This window comes from Hemiscyllium ocellatum, chromosome 29 (genome assembly GCF_020745735.1).
Source record: "Hemiscyllium ocellatum isolate sHemOce1 chromosome 29, sHemOce1.pat.X.cur, whole genome shotgun sequence".
NCBI lineage: Eukaryota > Metazoa > Chordata > Chondrichthyes > Orectolobiformes > Hemiscylliidae > Hemiscyllium > Hemiscyllium ocellatum.
The window spans coordinates 22401061-22418160 of record NC_083429.1 but is presented as its reverse complement, the minus strand read 5'-3'; the positions used below and the strand labels follow the sequence as shown (position 1 = coordinate 22418160).

Here is a 17100-nt window from a genome sequence, read left to right as displayed (position 1 = left end):
GCATGTTTCAGTTAAATATACAATTGACTACATTGGCCTTGAGTGAGCAGAAATCAGACCTGTTCACATTCTCAATTATGGTCCTGTCTCTTCTATAGGGTGTTGCTTTGAGAAGTGTACCCCAACAGGGGTCAGCTCTCCCCGGGCTGTACCCCCAACAGGGGTCAGCTCTCCCCGGGCTGTACCCCAACAGGGGTCAGCTCTCCCCGGGCTGTACCCCCAACAGGGGTCAGCTCTCCCCGGGCTGTACCCCAACAGGGGTCAGCTCTCCCCGGGTCGCACCCCCAACAGGGGTCAGGTCTCCCCGGGCTGCATCCCAACGGGGGTCAGCTCTCCCCGGGCCGCACCCCCAACAGGGGTCAGCTCTCCCCGGGTCGCACCCCCAACAGGGGTCAGCTCTCCCCGGGTCGCACCCCCAACAGGGGTCAGCTCTCCCCGGGCCGCACCCCCAACAGGGGTCAGCTCTCCCTGGGCCGCACCCCCAACAGGGGTCAGCTCTCCCTGGGCCGCACCCCCAACAGGGGTCAGCTCTCCCCGGGCTGTACCCCAACAGGGGTCAGCTCTCCCCGGGCTGTACCCCAATGGGGGTCAGCTCTCCCCGGGCTGTACCCCCACAGGAAGTGCCCACGAAGCCAAAACAGATTGTTTTTATCACTATCACTATTTTATGTGGGAACTTGCTGGACGCAAATAGGTTGCTACATTTCCTCCATCACATCAATAATTAGACTTCAGGACTGCTTCACGGAATGTTCTGGGTTGTACTGTGACTCTGAGCGGTGCTATCTAAATGCAAGCCTTTCTTTCAATTAGAACCTGCACCTCTGAGCTTGTTTTCTTTGTAAAGCTAGTCTCTGCTGAGACCAGTTCTGGATGTTTAATGCTTTCTGTTGAGCAAGCCAGGAATGCTTAACAGTGAGAAACTTTCCCCGCTGGGCCAGGGATTATTAACTCGGTCAAAAAGGCATGTATGTTTTCTTTGTGAATCTTTTAGCTGAGGATCAAACGGCAGAGAGTCCCAATTATGTTCTGGTACAGTAACCGCCTCATTTATTACTGGCCTCCGCCGGTTCTGCAGCCAATCTCCTGATTCCAGCCTCTGGCTGGCTGACCTGAAACTGTCCGTGAATGAGACAAATGAACACCACCTTGTCGGTTTCTGTCATGGGACAGACCAACCAATTAATGAAGAATGAAACGCATTGCTAAGTCAGTTGCCACAATCCTTAAATCCAGTTAGCGAAAAGCTGATTAGCCAAGCGAAGAGAGGTCAGCTCTGCCTCATCCCAAGCACCCTACAGAGAGTCTCTGCATTATACCTAACTTCTCACAGCCCGTTGAGAGACAGACAATCAGCCTTTCACTAAATCTCCTAACTCTGTACAGTTAAGTCCATCCTGGTGATTACTTCATAGCCAATATTTCTCTTGAACAATGAAATTCCAAAGTTGATTTCTGTCTGCTGCCTGTGGGCTAATCCCTCTGTCCTCATCAGTCTTTCTCTCCTCCCACAGCTGGACACAACAGAGCCTGGGATTATACTGCCCCAATATTTCCCAGTTATTCCTGTTCCCGGGGTAGGGAATGGCCAAAAATACCTCAGGCAGGACACCTGTACTAACTGGCCCCTGTCCAGTGGAGAACAACTTAGTCAGTGTGGGCTAGTTCACAGAACAGACAGCAAGTCTTTACTTATTTCCACAGCCACGGGCCACCAATCACATTTGCTTCTGAGTCAGACAGTTGGGAGTTACGTATGTTAGGAACAAGGCGACTTAGCCCTGTGGGCCTGCTCGACCATTCAATAAGACCACGGCCGATAGGATCACCACATTCCCACTTACCCCTGCTCACCTTCCACCCTATCCCTTAGAGTCACAGAGTCATAGAGATGTACAGCACGGAAACAGAGCCTTCGGTCCAACTCATCCATGCTGACCAGATATTCTAACCTAACCTAGTCCCATTTACCAGCACTTGGTCCATATCCCTCTTAAACCCTTCCTATTCATATACCCATGCCTGTTAAATGTTGTGATTGTACCAGCCTCTGTCACTTCCTGTGGCAGCTCATTCCATACATGCATCATCTTCTGCATGAATAAGTTGCCCCTTAGGTTCCTTTTAAATCTTTCCCCTCGCACCTTAATCCTGTTCCCTCTAGTTTTGGACTCCCCTACCCTGGGGAAAAGACCTTGACTCTTCACCCTTCATGATTTTATAAATCTCTAAGATCATCCTTCAGCCTCCGACGCTCCAGGGAAAATAGTCCCAGCCTCTTCCTATAGCTCAAATCCTCCAGCCCTGACAACATCCTTGTAAATCTTTTCTGAATCCTTTCAAGTTTCACAACATCTTTTCTATAGCATGGAGATCAGTGTGGAGTGCAATATTCCAAATGTTGGCCTAACCAATGTCCTGTACAGCTGCAACATGACCTCCCAACTCTTGTACTCAATGCATTGACCAATAAAGGCAAGCATACCAAATGCCTTTTTCACTATCCTATCTACCTGCACTTCAAGGTTTCTTTGCAACACTCCCCAGGACCTTACCGTTAAGTATAAGTCCTGCCCTGACTTGATCCCCAGATTTTAGAAAAACAGAAACTGTGGGAGAAACTCAGGTCTGACAGCATCTGTGCAGCACAGAAAAGGAAAGCATTAATATTTTGGGTCTAGTGATTGTCCTTCAAACCTAAAACAGGGGATCACTATCTGTGGGATCCTGCTGTGTGGAAATTAGCTACAGTGTATCCTACAATACAACAATCATTACATTCCAAAACTGATTCATTGGTTGTACAGTGCCGTTGTGAGGTGCTGAGGCATTTTACAGATGCAACGTTTTCACAGACACATTATTACACGGGAGCTCCAAAGAAATGCTTGAATCTGCATGGGCCTAATTTCTTCACTGGAAATTCTTGACTCGACAGCAACGCACCGTTTTCTGTGTACACATTAGTCAGGCAAATTTTCCATCATTATTGTCCTTAGTGAAGCTGCAGCTGGGAGAATTGCTTTAAAAATACTCACCCAAAAAGACTGAATGAAAAGAAAATTTCAGCAATGGAGACTGCTCGATTTTATTTTCATGCATGTGTCGAAGTGATTATGGAACTCAGAGAGATGTCGCTGAGTCAGAGATCAGTCCTGATTTAACTGAATGACAGAACAAGTTGCCCTAATCCTGTTCCTACATTCCGTCGAATGGGAGATCAAAACTAGTTCGAGTGCAAAACTGGTGCTCCATTTCCAATGGTTCTTGTATTGGCCGGTTTTGGATTGAAGTATCAAAAACATTTTAACACTTTACTCCTGTAGGTTATTCAACTTTAATTATTCACAAGCTTCAAAAACCCACACTTAGTTTTCCGAAGAGGGCCCTCACTTCACCAAACCTCTCCAGTGTTAGTGTCTAGACTCGAGGCTCTAATCAGAGTCACACCCAGCTTCCCCTGCCCCCTCTCAACCTCCACTCAGCCTGCCTTATCCACTTTATCAGGTCAACCTCAACTGCACAGTCGCAATCGCATTAATGCAGGCTGCTCAGAACAATTCTTGCAGTACTCACAGAGACAGTACCTCCTGCTGGGTGTTGGAATGTGTGTCTCACTTTCTCCACAGTCGGTCTCTCTCTGTCTCCCTCACTCTGTTCAGCTGTGGGAACTGTTACCCCTTCCCCCACTTGCCAATGTGCCCACTGTTCACTCGACCCTTAGCAGTGGGTCTTTCTTTGCCTTTCTCTGTCTGGTTCTCTCTCACCTTATATGGTTTGCCCCCTCCTCTGCCACTCTCTATATCTTGTCCTTTGCTCCTTTAGTGAGTTTCTGCTTTTCAACAGATGGATTGCTTGTCATTTCCAAATGTCTCTGGTTTTTCTCATTTATTTCTTTGCTATTGACTCTTCGTCTTGAGGTGAAATTCCCTGTTTCCAGGTCCTCCTTGTGAGTTGCACTTAAGGGATTATAATGTATAGAGCTCATTTTCCAACCCACATTCTCTTCAAATGTAGTTTGGGATGCTGGATCAGCCAATTAACCCTTTACTTTTCTCTGTTGGTACATGTGCAGCTCTTTGGCTGAAATTTATTCTTTCACGATCACCTTCTCTTTCAGTCTTATTCCCGTTCTCCAGTGGTTTTCCTTTCCAGGTTTGCTTGTCTCTGTTTTTCCTTCACTCCATATTATTTCTTTTCTCACTTTTTCATGGCCTGTCTGTTTCCCCTTCTTTCTCTCTCTCCTTCCCACGGCTTCTAATCTCCCAGTCAGTAATCAAACTGATCCTTCCCACTCACCCTCTTTCTTGCTGCTCATTGTCTCTAATCCACCTTTTCAGGTGCAGTGCAGTTTACCAGCGCATACCTATAATTGCTGTTCAGTAACCTGTCCCCTGGATGGGAGGTAGACAAAATAGAGCTGTTTACTAAACCACTCAGTTAAAGGAGCCTTCTTTCCAGTACTGCTGTTTAATGAGAATGAAAAAGTGAACCATGGGCTTGGTGTTGGGAACAGAGTAATAGAGGGTATGAGTGCAGGGGAATGCAGGATTGGGAGGTGGGGGGTGGGGGGAAGAGATGGGGGGAAGAGAGATGGGGGGAGAGAGAGATTGGGGGGAGAGAGAGACTGGGGGGAGAGAGAGACTGGGGGGAGAGAGAGACTGGGGGGAGAGAGAGACTGGGGGGAGAGAGAGATTGGGGGGAGAGAGAGATTGGGGGGAGAGAGAGATTGGGGGGAGAGAGAGATTGGGGGGAGAGAGAGATTGGGGGGAGAGAGAGATTGGGGGGAGAGAGAGATGGGGGGGAGAGAGAGATGGGGGGGAGAGAGAGATGGGGGGGAGAGAGAGATGGGGGGAGAGAGAGATTGGGGGGAGAGAGAGATTGGGGGGGAGAGAGATGGGGGGGAGAGAGATGGGGGGGAGAGAGATGGGGGGGAGAGAGATGGGGGGGAGAGAGATGGGGAGAGAGAGATGGGGGAGAGAGATGGGGGGAGAGAGATGGGGGGAGAGAGATGGGGGGAGAGAGATGGGGGGAGAGAGATGGGGGGAGAGAGATGGGGGAGAGATGGGGGAGAGAGATGGGGGAGAGAGATGGGGGAGAGAGATGGGGGGAGAGAGATGGGGGAGAGAGATGGGGGAGAGAGATGGGGAGAGAGATGGGGGGAGAGATTGGGAGAGAGATTGGAGGGGGAAGAGATTGGGGGGTTAGGGGAGAGAGAGATTGGGGGAGAGAGAGATTGGGGGGAGAGAGAGATTGGGGGAGAGAGAGATAGGGGGAGAGAGAGATAGGGGGAGAGAGAGATGGGGGGGAGAGAGAGATAGGGGGAGAGAGAGATGGGGGGAGAGAGAGATGGGGGGAGAGAGAGATGGGGGGAGAGAGAGATTGGGTGGAGAGAGATTGGGGGAGAGAGATTGGGGGAGAGAGATTGGGGGAGAGAGATTGGGGGAGAGAGATTGGGGGAGAGAGATTGGGGGGAGAGAGATTGGGGGGAGAGAGATTGGGGGAGAGAGATGGGGGAGAGAGATGGGGGGAGAGAGATTGGGGGAGAGAGATTGGGGGGAGAGAGATAGGGGGAGAGATTGGAGGGAGAGAGATTGGGGGGAGAGAGATGGGGGAGAGAGAGATGGGGGAGAGAGATTGGGGGAAAGAGATGTGGGGGGAAGAGATGCGGGGGAGAGAAATGCGGGGGGAAAGAGAGGATGCAGGATTGCGGGGAGTCAGGAATACAGGGAAAGGGGATGCGGGGAGAGAGAAATGAGGGATATTGCGGACAGTGGAACAGGGTACACTGGGACAGAATATTACATTGAATTGTACCAGAGTATTATGCTTATTCTGCATTAGCATTTTTGTAAAACACATCTTTAAAACTGTTACTTTAATTGAGATGTGTATTTTTAATATCAGAAGAGGAAAGTTTAAAAGAGACCCAAGGGACAACATATTCACAGAGAGGGTGGTTCGTGTGTGGAATGAACTGCCAGAGGAAGTGGTGGATGCAGGTACAGTTACAACATTTGAAAGGCACTTGGACAGGAATATGAATAGGTTTACCGGGACATGGGCCAAATACAGGCAAGTGGAACTAGGTTAGTTTAGGAAAATTGGTTTAAGGCATGCATAGGGTCTATGTATGTGCTGTACAACCCGATGAATTTGAGAGCTTGACCTGGTTACATTACAAATTTCCAATCTCCGTTGACATGCCCACACGGGAAGTACAGGGATATAGGGTAGTCACGGCAGATGCAGGGAAAGGGGGTGGTGACCTTTCCAATACGGTTTGACAATGTTGCTAGTGGCACATGAAGTTCATCGAGTTCACTCTGTAGTGCCTGGGACTGGGCTGGTCAACAACCCTCTGCACTAAAAGAGAAAGGCAACGGTCAGGTGCGACTTTTTTTAAGAAAGAGAGACTTGCATTTGTCCAGTCTCAGGATGTCTGAAGGTGCTTTGCAGCCAACAAAGTACTCTGTTGAAGTGTAATCGCTGTGCTATTGTATGTAGGAAGCTCCCACAGCAACAAATGATCAGACTACCAGGTTTTGGTGACATTGGCTGAGGAATAGATATTGATCAGGCATCTGGCAGAGAATTCTAATCTTCTTCAAATTGCACAATGGGTTCCCTTACACCGACTGGAGACAGGTTAACATCACATTTGAAAGATATCACCTTAGGCAGAGCAGCACTCCATTGTTATGGCATTACAGAGTCAGCCTGGATTATGAGCTGACCTTCCTAAAATCAGACGCTCTATCCTAGGGCCGAGGTGACATGTCCAGGGTTTGAGAATCAGCCACTTGACTGACACACACTGAAACAGCCATATTCAGCTTTCAATTCACAGTTTTCACCCTCCTTCAAACCCTGGTAAACATTTTAGAGAAAAATTGATACATTTCTTATGAATCCATTTAAAGAATTTCTTCTGTTCCCAAGCTCTTGTTTTAGAATTTCTTGTTTTAAAAAAAGTAAACTGACCGGTTTCCCCCATCCTTTCTTGCTTGCCAACAATTCTATTGGAACAAAAATCCTCATTAATTTAGACTGAGTGTCTGCAGGTAATTCAAACATATTGGCTATCACAGCAAAACCTAATCTTGGCTGCAGGAGACACCCAAACTTCATTACCACTGAACGCTGATGATCGAGAACCGGGATTCCAATTTATTTATTCCATTCCTATCTGAGGCACAAGAACAGCCATTGCAGTCGTATTACAGTTACTCCAATCAGCATACAGTATTCTTCAATAGTTTGCCATCATAGCAATGCTATCAGTAAACAGTGACACCACACCCACCCCAATATCTGGGTGTCAGATGGACTGTGAATCCCCCTACAGTTTATCAGCATTTTATAAAAGAGAAAGTGAGGACTGCAGATGCTGGAGATCAGAGCTGAAAATGTGTTGCTGGAAAAGCGCAGCAGGTCAGGCAGCATCCAAGGAGCAGGAGAGTCGACATTTCGGGCATGAGCCCTTCTTCAGGAATCTGAAGAAGGACTCATGCCCGAAACGTCGACTCTCCTGCTCTTTGGATGCTGACCTGCTGCGCTTTTCCAGCAACACACTTTCAGCATTTTATAAACCATGGTTCAGGTCAAACACAGGGTAGGCTGTCTAGAGGGTTCTCCGAGCACACGCTGGCATCGTCAGGAAAGATCAACTGAGACTAAAGCAAGCTGTTGTTAAACTGATTTTAGCTTTGGGGGTGGGGGGAGGGGAAGGTGGTGGTGTTCTGGGCATTACATAATGCACTCTGGGGTCTCTCACATTGTACCCCATCATTGCAGGAATGCCGGGAACAATACACAGAGAGAAAGTGGTGGTGTTGGTGCGGGGGGGGGGGGGGGGTGCTGGGGAGAGCAGGTAAAACAGAGGGACAGAGGGGAGAGAGAAAGTGGGGGAAAGGAGGGGCTTAGCAGAGAGGGGGGCACTTAGGGGAGCACTTAGGGGAGACAGGGTAGGAGCTCAGGGTTGGGGGGGGGGGAGAGAACAGGGAAAATGATTTTCTAACACAATTAATATTTTATATAAAGCCTATTAAGGAAAACACAGGTGTTTTAGTGAAGAGAGGAAATGAATGTAGCTCAGCAGTCAGCATCATGCAAATACTTTACTCACAAAAATAATCGAGAAGGATTTGGTGGCTGAGGGCTTTTGGAAGGAAATTCCAGGCAGCTCACAGTGGGGCTGCCAATAGTGGGAGGGGATTCATGAGACTACGTGTTTGATGAATCCCTGCAGTGTGGAAGCAGGCCATTCAGCCCATTGAGGCCACACCGACCCTCTGAAGAGCATCCCTAAGCTACCCTTTCCTTGTAACCCTGTGTTTCGCAAGGCTAATCCTGGACATCCCTGAACACTATGGGCAATTTTGCATGGCAAATTCACCTAACCTGCACATCTCTGGATTGTGGGAGGAAACCGGAACACCTAGAGGAAGCCCACATCGACGTGAGGAGAATTTGCAAATTCCCCACAGACAGTCACCTGAGGGTGGAATCAAACCGGGCTCCTGGCACTGTGAGGCAGTAGTGCTAAGCACTGAGCCACCATAAATGGAGAGGAATAGAAAGTCCTTGAAGGCAGGCTGCTGGAGGGGAAGGTGTAGGGCTGAAAGAGATTCTAGTCTAGGAAGGATGATACCATTGATATTGGAGGATGAGACTTGGGAGGATTCTTGAACAGCTAACACAGTGAGTGGGCATGAGTGACTGGGACACAGTGCAGGATAGAGGATGGTCAGTCGAACTGAAGTTGATGGTAAACAAAGCTAGGAGTGGGAGGAGGCCATTCAACCTATCAAATATGCTCTACTGTTCAATAAGGTCACAGCTGATCTGACTGAGTCTATCTCCATTTTCTTACCCGATCCCATAATCCTTGACCTCTTTCCTGATCAGAAATCTGCCCAACTCAGATATGTTACTTGAATGTATTAAATTCCTCAGCCTCCCATGTTCTTAACGGGAGAGAATTTCACTGACTGACCACTGTCTGAGAGGGGATGTGGGGTGAAACAAAAACTATTGGAACAGTCAAGATAGAAGGGGCAAAGGCACATGGGAGGGTTTCTTCAATGAATAGATTTGGTCAGGTCCAGCGGCATAAAATATCACAAAGGTGCAAAGTGGGGCTCATTGCAATGGGAAGGTAAGGGTGCACAAACTCAAAGTCAATCATCTGTGTACTGCGAACAGTCCAGATTCAGTCCAGGAGCCTGGGAGATTGGGAGTGAGAATGCTGAGTCTGAGGTTAGCACCAACATGTTCTTAAACAAACAGAGGACCCAAGCCCATTCCTCATCATCCACCCAACCACATTGTCTGTCTAGAAGCCAAATGAACCCTGCCCTGCCCTGTTTCTGTGGGTTAGACCATGCATTTCCAGCCAGGCTGGAGGTTTGCTGTTAACTGTCTCAGTACAGATTTTGAATATGTTTCAAATTGTGCCAACTCACTCTCTTATATAATCATTGCAGTTGGTTTCTGAGAGAAACAAAATGGAACAGAACAAATATCAAAGCAAGTAAGCATTTCTCCGGTCCCCAATCTGCAAATCATATCCCCACCATCCCTACAACCACTCCAACCTCCCTCACCATCTCTCTCACCATCTCTCACACCTCCTCAATCCTCCCTCACAAACCCTTAACATCTCTCACTCGTCCTTCACACCCCCCTCAGCGAGCCTCACTTCTCCCTCCCACCTCCTCAATATCCCCCACATCCGTCCCTTCACACCCCGCTCACTCCTCCCTCACAAACCCTTAACATCCCTCACTCCTCCCTCACACCTCCTCAACATCCCCCACATCCCCTCAACATCCCCCACATCCCTCCCTCACAACCCCTCAATCCTCCCTCACACTCTCGATCTACCTCAGTCCCGCTCCCACCCTCCAACTTCCCTCACTCCGCCCTCACCGCCCCTTCTCAATCTCCCACATCTTTCAGACTCTCGCAGGCGGAGTGCAGGGCTGGGGAACATTCGGTAACCGCAGGCTTGTTTCCATCGTCACTGATTCCCGTGTCCTCAGGAGGCAGCCCGAGTGTCAGGGACTGCTACCCTCAATCTCCCCACCCCCGGGTCAGTGTGCAGCCCTCCCCACTGCTTTATCAACTCCAGAAAACCCACCTTTAACAGGGAAAACTGAATTCGTGTTCGGAGGAAATTGCTGCTATTTTTTAGTAACTGAGGTAACCTGTGTTTGTTTTTGTATCCCACATGATTGGTGACAAAAAAGCCGTCAGATAGCAGCAGGAAAAAGATACCAATCACAAGCAGTAACCCCTCCTCCTGCTCAGGGACAGGCAACTGTCCTTAATCTCTGTGACCCCTTTTAGCCTTTCATCTGCTGACCAATGCCAAGGCACTTAGTATCCACCTGAACAATACTCTTTAAACAAACACTCATTAAAAGATTGTGCAGGCATGCATCTGGGGTTTAAATTTGTGCCTGTACATTCAAATGAAAACAAAACTCGATGGTTTTCAGCCTTGAAGGAAAGTGTTGGAGTTAAAATGTGAAATAAATGGGCGACTTACCAGGTTGGTCAGAGAGGCAGACTCCAAATGCCTTCAAGTGCCACCTTCCCAAAACTTGACGCTGCAGAACCCGCCTCTTCTGAGTTTGACGTGCCACTGAGAATTCAGGATTCACAGCCCGTTCCTCCTGATCCAGCTGCCGTCAGGAGAGACCCTGTTAAACACATCATTGACCGCTTTAATGAAGAACATCAGGGCACACACGTTACAGCGCTGCCTCACTTTTCACTGGTGACGGTGGCTGTGCAATAATTTATAGCCATCACAGAGTAAGGGGTGAACAACATTATTTCAGTCTATGCTGCTTTAAGAGAAAACAGATGTGGAAGCCGAACAAAGGCGACAGTCTTGCACTAAATTCATCATTAGCCACTTTAAATGCCGCTGAACCCGGTTAAAGTTCAGCCCTGGTCAGAATCTACGGTTTCAGGATCTGAAATCTACCTGACGTACTTCAAAAACTGACAAGAGATATCTGGGCTCGGAACTTGTGGATCGGGCAGCACAATATCTGAATGTACATTCCACAGCAAATACACATTCTCTCTCTCTCTCTCCCTCTCTCTCTCTCCTCCACTCTATCGCTCTCTCTAACTCTCACATTCTCTTTTTCAGACTCTCACTTTCTCTCACGAATTCCCACTCTCTATCTTATTCAGTACATTTCACTCCCCCACACTCCCTCTCATTCACTCTCTCTCACACTCTATCTTTCCCTCCCTCACAATTCCCTCTCATTCACTCCCAGTATCTTACAATCTCTCATACTTTCTCCCTCATTCACTCTCTTCCTTTCTTTTCCCATTCTCGCCCTCTGTCTTTTTCACTCTCGCTCGCTCTCAGGGTTGCTATGATTCCTCTGCTCTCTCCTCATTCTTTCTTTCCAGTTCAGCGTCTCCATTTTTCTCTTCCCTCCAGCTCTCTCCTCAAAAACTTCTTCATTCACTCATTCTTTCTGTTGCCTCATTCTTTTTCTTTTTGCTTGCTTCTTTCTCTACATCTCAAATTTCATTTCCTCCCTTTCTTCCTCATTCCTTCCCCATGTTCCTTTCCTTCTTCAATCATGTCTCCTTTCTATCTGCCTCACATTCCTTCTTTCTGATTTTACTCTGTCCATTCATTAACCTTTATATCCTCTCAGCTTCAGTAAACACAATGTCAATAAGGAGAAATGTAAATAAAGAGGTAAACAAAGAGCAGGTTACAGAAAATGGCTTATACTTTAATAATCTGCAGTGGGACTAGACTCTGCAGTTGAGGTTATAGATCATAGGAGCAAGAATGGGCCATTCAGCCCTTTGATGTTGTTCAGCCATTCAGTAGATCATTGCTGGTCTGATTATGGTCTCAATTCCTCTTTCCTGCTTTCTTCTAATAACATCTTGGACCTACCTCAGTCTTCAATGTTCAATGTTTACAGACAGTTCAAAGATTCTGAGAAGAATATTTACCCTCATCTCCATCTTAAGTGAAGACCCCTCATTTTTAAAGACATCCCCTCATTTGAGTCTTTTCCTCAAGAATAAACAGTTGTACGGTAAGGATACAACTCAAAACTTCAGTCCAACCTGTCCATGCTGACCAGATATCCTAACTAAATCTAGTCCCATTTGCCAGCATTTGGCCCATCTCCCTCTGAACCCTTCCTATTCACGTACATCTTTTTGCTATTCACATTGTTAAGTCCTGTTGGGATTTTATTTGTTCCATCTGAGTTCTAATACAGATCCAACCTTTCTTCATTAAACAAACCTCGCCATCTCGGGTATTGGTTCAGTGAACCTTCTTTGTACAGTCTCTACTGCATTTGTATCCTCTCTGAAATAAAGAAACCAGAATTGCACACAGTATTTAGGTGTGGTCTTACCAAAGCACTCAAACACCCAGCGTGAGCTCAACTGTGATTGTCAGCAGGTTGACTGACCCTCCATGTTTGTGTCTCAGGACCATGTGGAACTGAATCATAGATTCCCTGCAGTGTGATGGAAGATCATTTGGCCCATTGACTCTGTACCACCCTTTGGAGAGCGCTACACACAGGCACATTTCCCCATCCCAAGCCTGTAACCCTGCATTTCCCATGGGCAATCCATCTAACTTGCACATCTTTGGACTATGGGAGGAAACTGGAGTACCCAGAGGAAACCCACGCAGACAGATGGAGAATGTGCAAACTCCACACAGGCAGATTCCGAGGTTGGAATCAAATCGAGGGCTGAGTATTCACCCACTCAGCCATGCTGATTCTTTTCTTACATGTGTACTTCTCAAAATGTTTCTGGAGTCTGTGCTATCACAGAAATGTCATTAAATGTGTGTGTGTCTGTGTGTGTGATGTGACTCAGAGCTGAATTGTCGACATCAGCCAGTCTGTATAAACAAGCCCTGAATGTCAAAGCCCATAATAAAGCTAGATATACAAATACCATCACTTCTGAATACATGTTTCTTAATATACAATGGATTGCGTCAACTGTAATAAAACATTGCTACTTTTACAATCTGTCTCTATGAGATTGTGTGAACTCTGCATCCCAGTGAGCAGCTTTATTGAAATTTCTGCATTTATATCATGGAACATGGTGAAGCTTCACCTATCCATCTGCTCTGTTCTGACTTGTCTGTGATCTCTCTGCATTGATGATGCACCAGGCGAGTGTGTTGGAAAGGATTGAAAGAGAGAGAGAGAACACAGTGGAGAGAGAGAGAAGAGTATTTGTGAGAAGGGAGGGAGAAGCAGAGAAATAGAAAATGTGGGGGGAGAGAAAAGAGAAGTGTGTGTGTGTGTGTGTGTGTGTGTGTGTGTGTGTGTGACAGTGAAAAGGGAGGGAGAAAAGGCAGAGATTGAAACAGGAGGGAGTGAGAGGAAGAATTAAAGAAGAGAGGCAGGATGGAAACAGAGTGAAAGAAGCCAGAAAGAAAGAAACATTAAATGAGGCAGTTGGATAAAGCAAAGGGGTTGAGGGAGGCAGGAAGATAGCAAAAAAAGCAGAAAGAGATGAGAATGGAGAAGAGGGAAGAGAGAGGAAACTGAAGCAAGAGGGTGAAAGGAAAGATTGATTGAAAACGTGGACAAAATGTTAAATGGGAAAGAAGCGGGGAAGACTGAATTTCAAGAGATACAAGAAAAAAAGGAGAGGAGAGAGGCTAAAAGTAAAGAGAGAGAGAGAGATAGATGCCTCAATTTCATGTCAGTGTTCTGTGTAAATTTAAAGCCGGACTTAGGCTGCCTCGGGCATCCTGCAGCGGAATATGTGATAGTGCCTGTGCCAGGGACTGCTCAGTGAGGTCTACCTTGATCATTAAGCCATTGGCTGCAGATTGTAAATGACAGGTCTCTTGCTCCAGGATAGCGCCAGGTGTCTTTCAGCCTCAACATTAGAGCATTGCTGTCAAAGTAAATCTTTGTGGTATTTTTTCAGTCAGGCTGATCTGTCCCCTGAGGAGGTTTTGAGGTGGATTATCCGTTTCTTCGGAACCTGAGCACCTGAGCACATTCCACAGGACTCTCCCTGTATACAGCAAGCCATTCAACACTTTAGGGAACTTCCTCAAATCCCCTGGGAGAACTCTGAGCCATTTGGGATTGCGGGGGGAGGGAGTTTGGAGGGCGGGGGGGGTGGGGGTGGTGGGGAGGTTGCAGCTCTACCTCTCTAACCCAGCCCCCGGTGACAGACACTAGGGGCTGAGGGTTCAGAAAAACTGGGTGGTAGGGGAAAAACACCAGCCTAAGAAAACAAACCCTCATAATGGTGTTGAAGTTACATGGATAAATAAACACAGTACTCAAATCCTATAGTTACTTAAATTCACTTGGACACCCATTATGTAACAAGGGGAGTTGTACAAACACATACAATTCCTGAGTTATGTGTATTATCTATGTAAACTGTAAGAGACACAACATGGATGTAATTTGTACAGCAGAGGTAACAGGAGTACTTTTGAAAAATATATGTTGCTGCCTAGGAGTGAACCAATGGAAACTGTAGAGGTCCTCATTACTGTAGGTTCATTTGTTATACGTACAATTCAGGGAATCCAGATAGCTTTCCTACACAGCATAAGTCCTGCATACAACATATGCAATACTTACATAAATACCCACCAGAATGTACTGATTTCATGCTGTTGGTATAGTATATTGTATATTCTGTGTGACGTTAACTGACTGAATTTGTCACAGGGTTGAATTCCTGTTCCTGCTCTTGCTGAGAAAGCAGACATTGTGAGGTTTGGAAGATTGATCACAATACTGCAGATAGCAGGGTTGGAGAGAGTGGGAGTTAGTTTTATGGGACTTCAGTCCTCAATTTAAAGACATGGACGTAGACTTTGAGTGTGTGGAATAATGCAAAATATGTGTGAGAGAATCAGCAGCCCATTGAATCCACAGTGGAAATCACTTTCAGAAACGGTGTGGAAGGAGTAAAATAGCTTTTTAATTCACTATCTCCCAGTCTACACAATCACACAAAGCCTCATGCATTCTGTCCTTCATTTATATCCAAGTTTTAGATTCCTATTGCACCTTCTTTGGCGAGAAGCGTGACGTTTACATAGATAGTTCTCATTATGAATTGAGACATTTGAATGTATAAAGGAAACATCGACAGGGTATGCACTTGGTAAGGTTTGTCATATTTTATGGATAGACTGTGCAGGAGAACTTCATGGTGCAGCTAGTAGGGGCAGCTGTCACATGAATTTGATCCTTCTGTGGTCTTTGGGATAAATAGAGTTGCGCTGTGGTGGACATATCACAAAGTCCCCACATCCTTATTCACAAACTGGTACAGAAAGTAATGGATAACTAGCCAAGTGGGCTTTTGATTCCAGTTAACAGGACAGCATGGACTAGTTGGACTGAAGAGTCTGTTTCTGTGCTGTATGACTCTGTGACAGGCAAGTCCAAGACAGAGTCATGTAAGGATAAAGAATGTTGTGTGGAGCACTTGTGGTAAGTGCTCTGTGAGTAGTTTTTTTTTGTATGGGCACTGAATTTTGATGTTCCCCTTGATCTTCATGTTTTCCTGTAGTTCTAACTGTATTCATAGTATTTACAGGAGAGTGAATTTTAAATAGATCCATTTCCTTCTCTGAGATAGAGCTTGCGTTTGTAAAGTTTTTATGACTAAAGTAGTTCAGTTATAATGACATTACAATGACAGTGTTGGGGATGGAGTGATTGGGTTACAAGACAGGGAGATGTTGTAAGATTGGGAATGAATGAGTTGCCAATAAAATGTCGGCAGGTTTGGAATGGCGGAGGAGGTTTGGTTTTTATTCATTAACTATGGATTACAGCAACAACACAAAAGCAGATCATTTGAGGAAGCCAATTCTGTCTGAAATTTGATTAGCCTCTGCTAAGCGTGTCATAAATAATATGGACCAAACACACCCTTGTACTTCAGCCGACACATACAGTTTATTGGTCAGAGTATTGAGTACAGGAGTTGGGAGGTCATGTACAGGATTTTGGTTAGGTCACTTTTGGAATAGTGCGTGCAATTCTGGTCTCCTTCCTGTCAGAAAGATGTTGTGAAATTTGAAAGTGTTTAGAAAAGATTTACAAAGATGTTGTCAGGGTTGGAGGATTTGAACTATAGGGAAAGGTTGAATAGGCTGTGGCTGTTTTCCCTGGAGCATCAGAAGCTGAGGGGTGAGCTTATAGAGGTTTATAAAGTTTGGGAGAAAATTTGTAGCTCGGGTGCTCGTTGTTGTGGCTCTGTTCGCCGAGCTAAGAATTTGTGTTGCAGACGTTTTGTCTCCTGTCTAGGTGACATCCTCAGTGCTTGGGAGCCTCCTGTGAAGCGCTTCTGTGATCTTTCCTCCGCCATGTGGTGGTTTGAATCTGCCGCTTCTGGTTGTCAGTTCCAGCTGTCTGTTACAGTGGTCGGTATATTGGGTCCACTACAAATGCCAGAGGAAAGATCACAGAAACGTTTCACAGGAGGCTCCCAAGCACAGAGGATGTCACCTAGACAGGGGACGAAACGTCTGCAACACAAATTCCCAGCTCGGCGAACAGAACCACAACAACAGAGATTTATAAAATTATAAGGGGCATGTATAGGATAAATAGACAAAGTCTTTTCCCTGAGTTGGGGGAGTCTAGTACTAGAGGGTATACGTTTAGGGTGAGAGGGGAAAGATATAAAAGAGACCTAAGGGGCAACGTTTTCACACAGAGGGCGCTATGTGTATGGAATGAACTGTCAGAGGAAGTGGTGGAGGCTGGTACAATTGTAACATTTAAAAGGCATTTGGATGGGTATATGAATAGAAAGGGTTTGGAGGGATATGGGCCGGATGCTGGTAGGTGGGACTAGATTGAGTTGGGACATCTGGTCGGCATGGACAAGTTGGACCGAAGGGTCTGATTCCACGCTGTACATCACTATGACTCTAAGATCCTATATACCAAGCAGCACTCTATGCCAGTGTTATAAAGTGTCTGTACCCACCAGCAACGTTAAATAGCATTAGACATATACCCATCAGTGCTGTAACAAATATAAGGAAAGTCACCAAAGTCTTAC

At 46.4% G+C, this 17100-nt stretch overlaps 1 protein-coding gene across 1 annotated transcript in view; it reads right to left on the bottom strand.

The window, feature by feature from the left end:
- The window catches only part of cdon (cell adhesion associated, oncogene regulated), a 166635-nt gene extending 155943 nt beyond the window's left edge, over positions 1–10692 (bottom strand). The window contains exon 1 of the mRNA XM_060847092.1: positions 10556–10692. The gene's annotated coding sequence lies outside the window, so the exon portion shown is untranslated. The remainder of the gene's footprint in view (positions 1–10555) is intronic.
- Between the last annotated feature and the right edge of the window lie 6408 nt (positions 10693–17100).